We start from the raw sequence: 9,415 nt of genomic DNA, 5'->3' as shown, positions 1-9,415 counted from the left end.
CAATTTCTCTCGAGTACGCCGATGCCTCATTTGTGGTAGAAAACTACTGTTTCGGCACCATTTGACTTTTGGAGCCCAAAATTGGCTGGAATAGATACTTTGATGCTATGTCAAGTTTGCAATATCTGTTATATTTCACTACAATTAAATACACCATTAGACGAAGACTCTAGTCCTGAAAATAGGACCCAGTAGCTACTTGAAATTTCCTATTAAAACTACCAACAGGTTTTCACCACTTTCGCTACATGAAGTGGACAATGGAGTGGTGTAACCGAATAGGCAGAGTCTGATGGCATACCACCATTGGCCAGTAATCAGTACATAATAAGGGAAAAGGACAACTCCGAACTTGGCAGGAGACCCCAAGCTAAGGGCACTATAATCCCTCCCCTGCGCCCATGTATAACCACAATAAGACCATTTCCATTGAAAACTATGTTGTCAAACAGCAACAAATCGTTCAGTAAGGTCCCGAAAAAAAACCAGAGGACCTACAATCCACCCTTCCATGAATCGGGATTTATTTGGGTAAAATCAACAAAACAAAAAGAGGCAGGAGGGGGGAAATGCTCCAAGACTAAAATAGTGGCCCCCTCAAATAATAACTATCAAAAAATATACAACTTAAGCACATATAAACTATCCAATAGTGAAACATCCCTTTTACAAAAAAGACTTAAGTTTACGCCCACAGTTACAGCGAATCCATTTAACTTGCATATCTTCATGAAGAAGTATTTATGTAACTTAGTTTTGAAAAAAACATTTTTTAAAAAGGGAAAATTGTGTGAATAGATATCCAAATCAGGAGACACATGAATATATTCACACTACATTAACCAATCCCTCTAAATTTATTCCAAATCAAGAATATTCAAACACTTTCTTCATGTTTGATACATTGGTTACCTCAGATATTAGGAAACTGTATGAAAAGAAACCCAAGTTCACATCCTATAATTTAACACAACAAGAAAGAAAAGCCCTTATGGATTTACAAGTGAATAACGAGATTTTAGTCCGTCCCGCGGACAAAGGTGGAGGGATTGTGGTATTAAGTCGTTCTATGTATAGGGAGGAATCTGATAGACTCCTCAGTGATGCAATCACTTACAAAAAAATTGAAGAGTGATCCAACCACATATTTCAACAAAAAAATATACATTCTATGCTCTAAGGGGAAATCTATGGGCATTTTGAATAAGAAAGAGTATGAATTTGTAATGAATTGCACTCCCAGAATAGCGGTCTTTTAGCACATCCCAAAATTACATAAGGATCTGGTACGCCCCCCGGGGAGGTCAATTGTATCAGGCATCAACAGCGTAACGGACAATGTTGGCATTCACCTGCAAAAGTGCATGTCTTTAATACTGGCATATCTTAAGGATATGGGCCATGTTCTACAGGTTTTAGAATAGGTCAGTTGGAAATCCCATTATATCCTGGGAACAATGGATATAAAATCATTGTATACAGTGATTAATCAGGAGAAAGGTTGCCATGCAGCAGGCTATTACCTGAAATTACTGGGAATTTATACAGCTGAGCAGGTCCAATTTATTCAAGAATGCATGTATTTTAATTCTTCCTGCAGACATGGGGCACAGCTATGGGGGCACAGTTTGCCCCTAGCTATGCCAACCTATATGTAGCCAAATGGGAGGAGTCATAGGTAAAGGCGGACGCCTACATAAGGGTTTGGTCCTGTGGCGCCGATTTATCAACGATGTTCTATTTATCTGGGAAGGGAATCAAAAGGAGCTTGATTCCTTCCTATTGAACTTGAATACAAACAACTTTGGCCTGGAATTCACCCCCACAACTAGTGCTACTAGTGTAAATGTGTTGGATCTTAACATTTTTGTGGAGGAAAATCAGTTACGCACTAGGTGCTACCGTAAGGAGGTTGATTCCAATAATTTCATCCACATAACAAATTGCCACCTCCCTGTATGGCTCACAAATATTCCGAAAAGCCAATTCGCTAGGATTAGGCACAACTGTACTAATGTGGATGACTATAATAAAGAAATCGGATAATTTGATACAGCAATTTCTAGAGAAAGCCTACATGAAATCTCGATTGGAAGAAGCAAAACTAGATATAGAAGCTGATATAAAGTGTAGGTGGCGCTAGTAACTAAAGAAAAAAGGGGAAACACTTGCTGCAAATTAGGAACACACACCACCAATGTGGTCGATAAAATATAAATAGTTAAAATTTGCGCTTAATAATGAACCCCTTTAACTTATGGTACACTATGAAATGCACACAAATAAATTGGATTGTTCCTTATTAGGTAATTACCTTAAGGTGTAGTCTGAGTAGATGTCTAAGCTCCTGTAGACCAATATGGTAGTGAGCGCTATATATCTTGATGTGGAGTTAGAAAATAAATACTGCCAGTAGAACGTGGGTTAATACCACGGCTCTTCCAGAGTGCTGTCCCGGCCGGTGACAGACACTCCATGTTCCCCTCTTCCAGCGGCGCGCTGGCGTTTAGCGTGCACGATGTGAAGCTGTGGCATGTGGTAAGCCGACAGGACCTTCGTGACGTCACCGGTCACGTGATAGATTACAGGGAGCGCAGTGGACCAATTCCTCTCCGACTAGTTTCGGAAAAAACACGGTTTCCTTCATCAGGGTTGGTCCAATGGAGGAATTGGTCACCTTAAATACCTTCTGGTACAACCCTCCGTTGAATCCAAATAGTTCAACCTCGCAGTTTAACCCCTTAGGTGCAAGACTGTCCATTTTAAAAATCCACTGGCTCTCCATGCGGGACATTTTTTTAATATAGTCCCCTTTTCTCCAACTTTTGCGCACAACTTGGAGACCTGTAATTGTCATCCTATAGAAGATCCCCCATGGTGTTCGCAATAGTGTTTAGACAAGGGATGTCCCAGGAATTTTTTATTTATATTCCTAAGGTGCTCATTCACCCGTACTCGTAATGGTCGCTTCGTACGTCATATATATATAGTTTATCACAAGGGCATCTTAATGAATAGATGACCCCTGATGTGTTACATGTAATAAAATCACGGATTTTAAATATTTCATTTCCATTAGATATAGTGAACTGTTTTTCTGTTTTTAATATTTTACAAATCGTGCACCCACGCATGGGTAATAGCTGGGTCTCTGACAGAAGTGACCAATTTGGGGTACTTTTCTTAAGTTGGATATAGGTACTGTTGGTGCTACTAAATTCCCCAGATTTCTTGCCTTTATATAGATAAATTTTGGCTTCATTGGTAATAGACCCCCTATGGTTTAGTCTTCCCTTAAAATCCCCAGTGTTTTTTTTTTTTTTTACAATTTTTCCCAGAATAACAGAATTTTTGGGTTGGAGCCTTCATTGGGGGACACAGAGACCATGAGTGTATGCTGCTGCCACTAGGAGGCTGACACTATGCACAGAAAAAGGTTAGCTCCTCCGCAGTATACACCCCACCAACCGACACTAATTTCTTCAGTTAGTGAGAAAGCAGTAGGAGAAGTAACAAAATGATTGAAACAGAACAGACAACTCAACTCTAAGTAACAAACATAAGAACAGGAGTTGCAGAACATGGGAGGGTGCTGTGTCCCCCAATGAAGGCTCCGAGAAACAGATTTTATGGTAACCAACCCAAAAATCCTGTTTCCTCTATTGCTTCATTGGGGGACACAGACCATGGGACGTCCCAAAGCAGTCCCTGGGGAGGGAAAGCAAACTTCCATCAGGCCAGCGGACTCACCACCGCTGCCTGCAGGATCCTTCTTCCTAGGCTGGCATCCGCTGAAGCGTAGGTGTGGACCCTGTAGAATTTCACAAACGTGTGAACAGATGACCAGGCTGCAGCTTTGCAAAGCTGCAGAGCAGAAGGTCAGTGGCGCACTGCCCAGGAGGCACCCACTGCCCGGGTAGAGTGAGCTCTAATTCCAGGAGGGGCCACTCTATGCTTGACCCGGTAGGTTTCTAAAATTGCTGATCTGATCCAGCGAGCAATAGTAGCCTTGGGGGCCGGCTGACCTTTCCGCGCACCATCTGGAATGATGAAGAGATAGTCTGTCTTCCGCAAGGAAGTCGTCCTAGCCAGGTAGACCTTCATCGCCCTGACCAGGTCTAACTTGTTCAAGGAGCGCTCAAGAGGGTGAGTTGGACCCGGACAAAAGGACGGGAGAACAATATCCTGATTCAGGTGAAAAGTGGACACCACCTTAGAAAGGAAAGAGGGCGGAGGCTGCAGGACCACCTTATCCTGGTGGAGCACCAAGAAAGAGGAGCTCAAGAAAGGGCCGCCAATTCTGACACGCGCCAGATGGAGGTGATGGCCACCAGGAAGGCTACTTTTCAGGAGAGAAGGGATAGGGAAACTTTCCTGAGAGGTTCGAAGGGTGGACCTTGCAAAACCTCGAGAACCAGATTAAGATCCCATGGATCCACAGGCGCGCGGTACGGAGGTGCCGCATGAGCCACTCCCTGAAGAAAGGTCTTGACCTGCAGACGGGAGGCTAACGTCTTCTGGAACAGAATGGAAAGCGCCGAGACTTGCCCCTTTAAAGAGCTGAGGGCAAGGCCCGCATCAAGGTCTGTCTGGAGGAACGCCAGTACAGAAGGAAGTGAAAAGGACATGGGCGGAATGTTATTGGCCTCGCACCAAGCGAAATAGGCCTTCCAAGTACGATAATAAATTTTGGAAGACGAAGGCTTTCTAGCCCGGATCATGGTGTGAATAACTCGATCCGAAAAACCTGACCGTTTCAGAATCGCGGTTTCAACAGCCACGCCGTTAAATTGAGCGGCCGAGAATTGGGGTGGCAAATCGGACCCTGAGACAGCAGATCTGCTCTGTCTGGAAGCTTCCAGGGGGCGTCCACGAGCAGGTTGACGATGTCCGCGAACCAAGATCTTCTGGGCCAATCCGGAGTGCTGAGGATGACCTGAACCCCTTCCGCCTTGATTTTTTTCAACAGTTTGGGAAGAAGAGGAAGGGGAGGGAACAGGTAGGGGAGCTTGAACTGTGACCAGGGAATGGTCAGAGCATCGGCGCCCAATGCGAGAGGATCTCGAGCTCTGGATACGAACTGTGGAACCTTCCTGTTCATGCGAGACGCCAGCAGATCTACATCCGGAGTCCCCCAACGACGGCAAAGCTGATGGAAGACATCCGGATGAAAGGACCACTCTCCCGCCGCGAGACCCTCACGGTTGAGAAAATCGGCGGCCCTGTGGTCCACGCCGGGAATGTGCACCGCGGATATCGCTGGGACTGAGACCTCTGCCCAGTGAAGAATCTTTGACACTTCCGCTAGAGCTGAGGAACCCCCTTGGTGGTTGACATATGCCACCGCTGTGGCATTGTCTGTCTGAATCCAGATTGGCAGACCCCTGAGAAGCCTTTCCCAGTGAATGAGAGACAGATAAATCGCCTGTATCTCGAGGACATTGATAGGCAGAGTTGTCTCTTGAGTCGACCACCGACCCTGAACCGTTTGATTGCGAAACACTGCACCCCAGCCAAGAAGGCTGGCGTCCGTTGTCACAATCTGCCAGTGAATTGGAAGGAATGACCGACCCCGAGAAATGAGAGGTGACGCCAGCCACCAATTGAGTGACTGTTTGACCCGGGACGAAAGGCGAATTGGACGGTCCAGGGAAAGGACAGACCTGTTCCACTGAGACAGGATGGCCTGTTGAAGTGGTCTTGAGTGAAATTGGGCAAAAAGAACCGCTTCGGCCGTTGCCACCATCTTTCCCAAGACTTTCATGGCTGAAAGGAGAGATGGAAGCCGTATGCTCGTACATCTTGCCGCAGAGAGATCATCTTGTCTTGAGGATGAAAAACCCTTGATCGACGGGTGTCGAACAATAGGCCAAGAAACACAAGACGTTGTGTCAGAACAAGACAGGACTTCTTTGTATTGACGAGCCACCCGAAATTGGACAGGGTGTCGAGAACGATGGAAAGACTTGAGAGTCTGGTGAAAAGACGGAGCTTTGATAAGAATGTCGTCGAGGTACGGAAAAAGGACGAGACCTCTGATCCTCAACAAAGCCATCAATGCTGCCATGATCTTTGTAAATACTCTGGGTGCGGTGGCGAGACCAAACGGCAGGGCGACAAACTGGTAGTGGCTCTGGTGAACTGCAAAACGCAGGAATTTCTGATGCCCAGAAAAGATGGGAAAATGCAGATAGCCATCTTGAATGTCTATTTAGCACATGAATTCCTGCGCCTCCATGGAAGCAATCACTGAACAAAGAGACTCCATCCTGAAATGTCGTAGGCGGGCTCTCTTGTTCAGTAACTTGAGCTCCAGGATGGGCCAGACCGCGCCGCCTTTTTTCGGTACTACAAACAGGTTTGAATAAAACCCTGTGAAATGTTTTGACTCGGGAATGGGCACGATCACCTCGGAACTGAAGAGGGAGGTGATGGATGCAAAGAAATCCGGAACTAAGGCAGGGTCTTTTGGAGGCCGGGACTCGAAGAAACGCTCCCGGGGCCGAGAAGCGAACTCTATCTTGTATTCTGACGATACAACCTCTGACCCAAGCGTATTCTACAGAGGCAAGCCAGACGTCTCTGAAGAAAAGGAGTTGACCTCCCAGTTGGGAAGGCGCCTCTGGGTTTCGTTGATAGTCATGCTGATGTGGATCGTCCAGATCTGGACCTGGAGGGTCTGCCCTGGGAGGAGTGAGACTGCAAGGAGGGAGTGGGCCTAAAGAGACCTTCTTCCTATCCTGGCGTGCCTGCGGCCTTTGTTGGTTGGAAAAGGTTTCTGCCATTGCAAAGCGGCGTAAAGACCGAAAGGGCCGAAACTGACACCTTGGGGGAGGTCTACGAGGCTTGGACTGAGGGAGAAGAGCTTGTACCTCCAGTGGAGTCTTTAATAATCTGGTCCAGCTGGGATCCAAAAAGACACGCTCCCTGAAAAGGCAGATTGGTAAGCGACTTTTTTGAAGACAAATCCGCCTGCCAAGCCTTAAACCAAATTGTACGCTGGATTGCAACAACGTTGCAGGACGCTTGAGCTGCGCAAGATGCGGCATCCAAAGAGGCCGAGACCAGATAATCCCCTGCATGGGAGATCTGGTTGGCTATCTCGGCCAATCGCTCTGGTTGGGCTCTATCCAGAATGCCATGGCGGAGATCCTCCGCCCAAGTAGCTATGGCCTTTGCTACCCAAGTGGAAGTGAAAATAGAAAAAACACGGCACTCAGTGTGGAGAGAGGTGCACAAGTCGGGTATCCAGCCAACTAACAATGTAGTACAAAAACTTGGCACTCAAAAGAAAAATTGATTTGACAGTTCCTTTATTGTAAAAGGCATCCAGTTAAATATACTTCTTTTACTTCTTTAAACGTTTTCAGTCATACAATTGACCTTCATCAGAAACAGAATTTTTTCACAGTTGGTTTTAACTAGAATGAGTTTACAAGAAGACAAGACAGTATGGTTAGTGAACAAATAGGTATCTAACAAATATCTGAGCAACAGGATGCTGATAATGACCGTATGAACATCATGTAAAGTTTAGACGAAAGGTCGATGACTAGATAAATACTGAAATAGCGAATCCTGAGACAAGGTTCAAGTGAGCTTAGTGAAACTCCACAGGTTCCATGGGCGGTGATAGAGAGTCCGTGCTGTGATGGTATGTAAGGAACATATGTAAAAGACCTGCCCTAGGAGGTTGAAAACAAACAACAAGTGTGACACTGGTAAATAAAGGATACAATGAGATTCGTGGTCGGCTGGTGCTACTGGATGTGCAATACCACATGAAAAGTAATAGCCGACTGGAATGAGTGCCAAGACAGGTACCTGAGAGGAACTGTAATGGAAAATTCCATATATTATTAAAGAACAGCTGTCATAAGTAGGCACTATTCAGTACTGGAAAAAAAGAGAAAGAAAGAACAAGACGGTGAGTGACTATGGCACATAAACATAAACATATTGGGCGATGTTATGTGAATGAGGAAGGAGAAAAAATCCAAAACAGTCAATACCTGGGTATATTCATTAATAATGTGGAGAAACAGACGTCTGGGAAGCAGCAGCTACTGAGGATGAAAGGACACTGAGGATGATAAAAAAAAAAAAAAGAGTATAAATGTGTGTACTGAGATAGGCTGAGGATATGCACGTAATGTGAACTGAATTACCTATTCATGTAGGAAATCACCAGACCCACGGGTTTGACACCTTGGGTTATACAGGGAGCGGTAGATCCAATAATTGGTGTGGGTGTCCAGAAATTTGTACTGCAATTGAAACATGTAGAAGGTATGAGTAGCCCTGAGGACAAAGAATGTGAGGTGAACACTGTATTAAGAAGTGTGAAATCACCTGTAATATATTCAGGAAACTATCCTGTATTGTTTGTGACAGGCAAGAATGTCCACAACTGGGTGCTAAAATTGAAAGAGAAGAAAGCATAAGCAAAAAGGCACTAGTTGGTACAATAGTGGTGCCCTAATGTTGTCTGGGAGAGCTAGAGTCACCTGTGATTCTCCAAATGGTCTGTCCTGCCCAGGGAGGCAAGTGTGTCTCAGGGAGAGTGAACGCGCTGTTCAGGGGAAGCACTGAGGGTGCAGAGGGATAGCGCTGCAAAAAATGAGTAAATGCTGTCAATGTGATAAAGTAGAGAACCAGCAAGACATGAACTAGATCTCTTAAAATTATTACCTTAGTCTGTGGCTGGACGCATGTGCTGCTGGTATGAGAGACGCTGTATTGCAGGGAAGTATATCCGGGTATAAGTGGAGAACGATAGCCTATCACGACCCCAGGAGGGCGGTCACATGATCAGGATGTTAATTATGGGGCGGCGCCTGTGTGATAGACAGCTGTGTCCAAGTAAGAGGAGAAAGAAGGAGGGGGGGAGCCCATGATGTAACAGGGGGCAGGTAGAGGGCGGCGCTTATGCCCTAAAAGTCATCCCTCTATGGAAGGAGTGAGAGGAATGTCTCCATGGGAATGCCGTGTAAACCAGCGGTCATGTGACCGGGGGTTGAAAGGAGGTGAAGCAGACTCTGTGGACATCAGTGTCCAGCCTTGTGAAAGAGCAGGGGAGCATGTCCTGTGACCAGGAGACAGATAGAAGGCAGTGCAATGGAAACTCATGTCACTATGAAAAGGGGAATAAACCTCCTTAGGAATGTCATGTTAATGTGTTGCTGAGCCAGGAGTATATGTAGTCAAGCTATTGTGATGAATGTGGGGGCAGAGGATATCTATCTGTGTAAGGGTATGGGTGTGAATGCTGCAAATAAAAGAATGAAATAGGTTGACATGGATAATAACCAGGTACAATGGACTGAAGGTATTGGTGGGGAGGCTATGTGAGCTACAACTGGAGGAATAGGAGTAGTGTGGTAGGTAGGTGATAGGTTACCATCGAATAGCCGGA

The 9,415-nt window shown here is 45.6% G+C and overlaps 1 long non-coding RNA gene across 2 annotated transcripts; it reads right to left on the bottom strand.

Moving 5' to 3' along the window:
• Positions 1-7,296: 7,296 nt before the first annotated feature.
• LOC141050857 (uncharacterized) lies at positions 7,297-8,899 on the bottom strand. 2 transcript variants are annotated; one of them, XR_012220540.1, is made up of 6 exons: positions 8,692-8,899; positions 8,508-8,610; positions 8,169-8,417; positions 8,013-8,083; positions 7,737-7,834; positions 7,297-7,646 (listed from the first exon to the last, which is right to left on the bottom strand). It is a non-coding gene; the product is annotated as an uncharacterized lncRNA (long non-coding RNA). The 2 variants fall into 2 exon arrangements; XR_012220539.1 differs by having other exon boundaries at positions 8,169-8,610.
• Positions 8,900-9,415: the final 516 nt, after the last annotated feature.

Source organism: Dendrobates tinctorius, unplaced genomic scaffold (genome assembly GCF_039654945.1).
Source record: "Dendrobates tinctorius isolate UK_male_01 unplaced genomic scaffold, ASM3965494v1 ptg000154l, whole genome shotgun sequence".
In the NCBI taxonomy this organism is placed as follows: Eukaryota; Metazoa; Chordata; class Amphibia; order Anura; family Dendrobatidae; genus Dendrobates; species Dendrobates tinctorius.
Note: the sequence above shows the minus strand (reverse complement) of the source record. Positions and strands in the feature narration are given on the sequence as shown.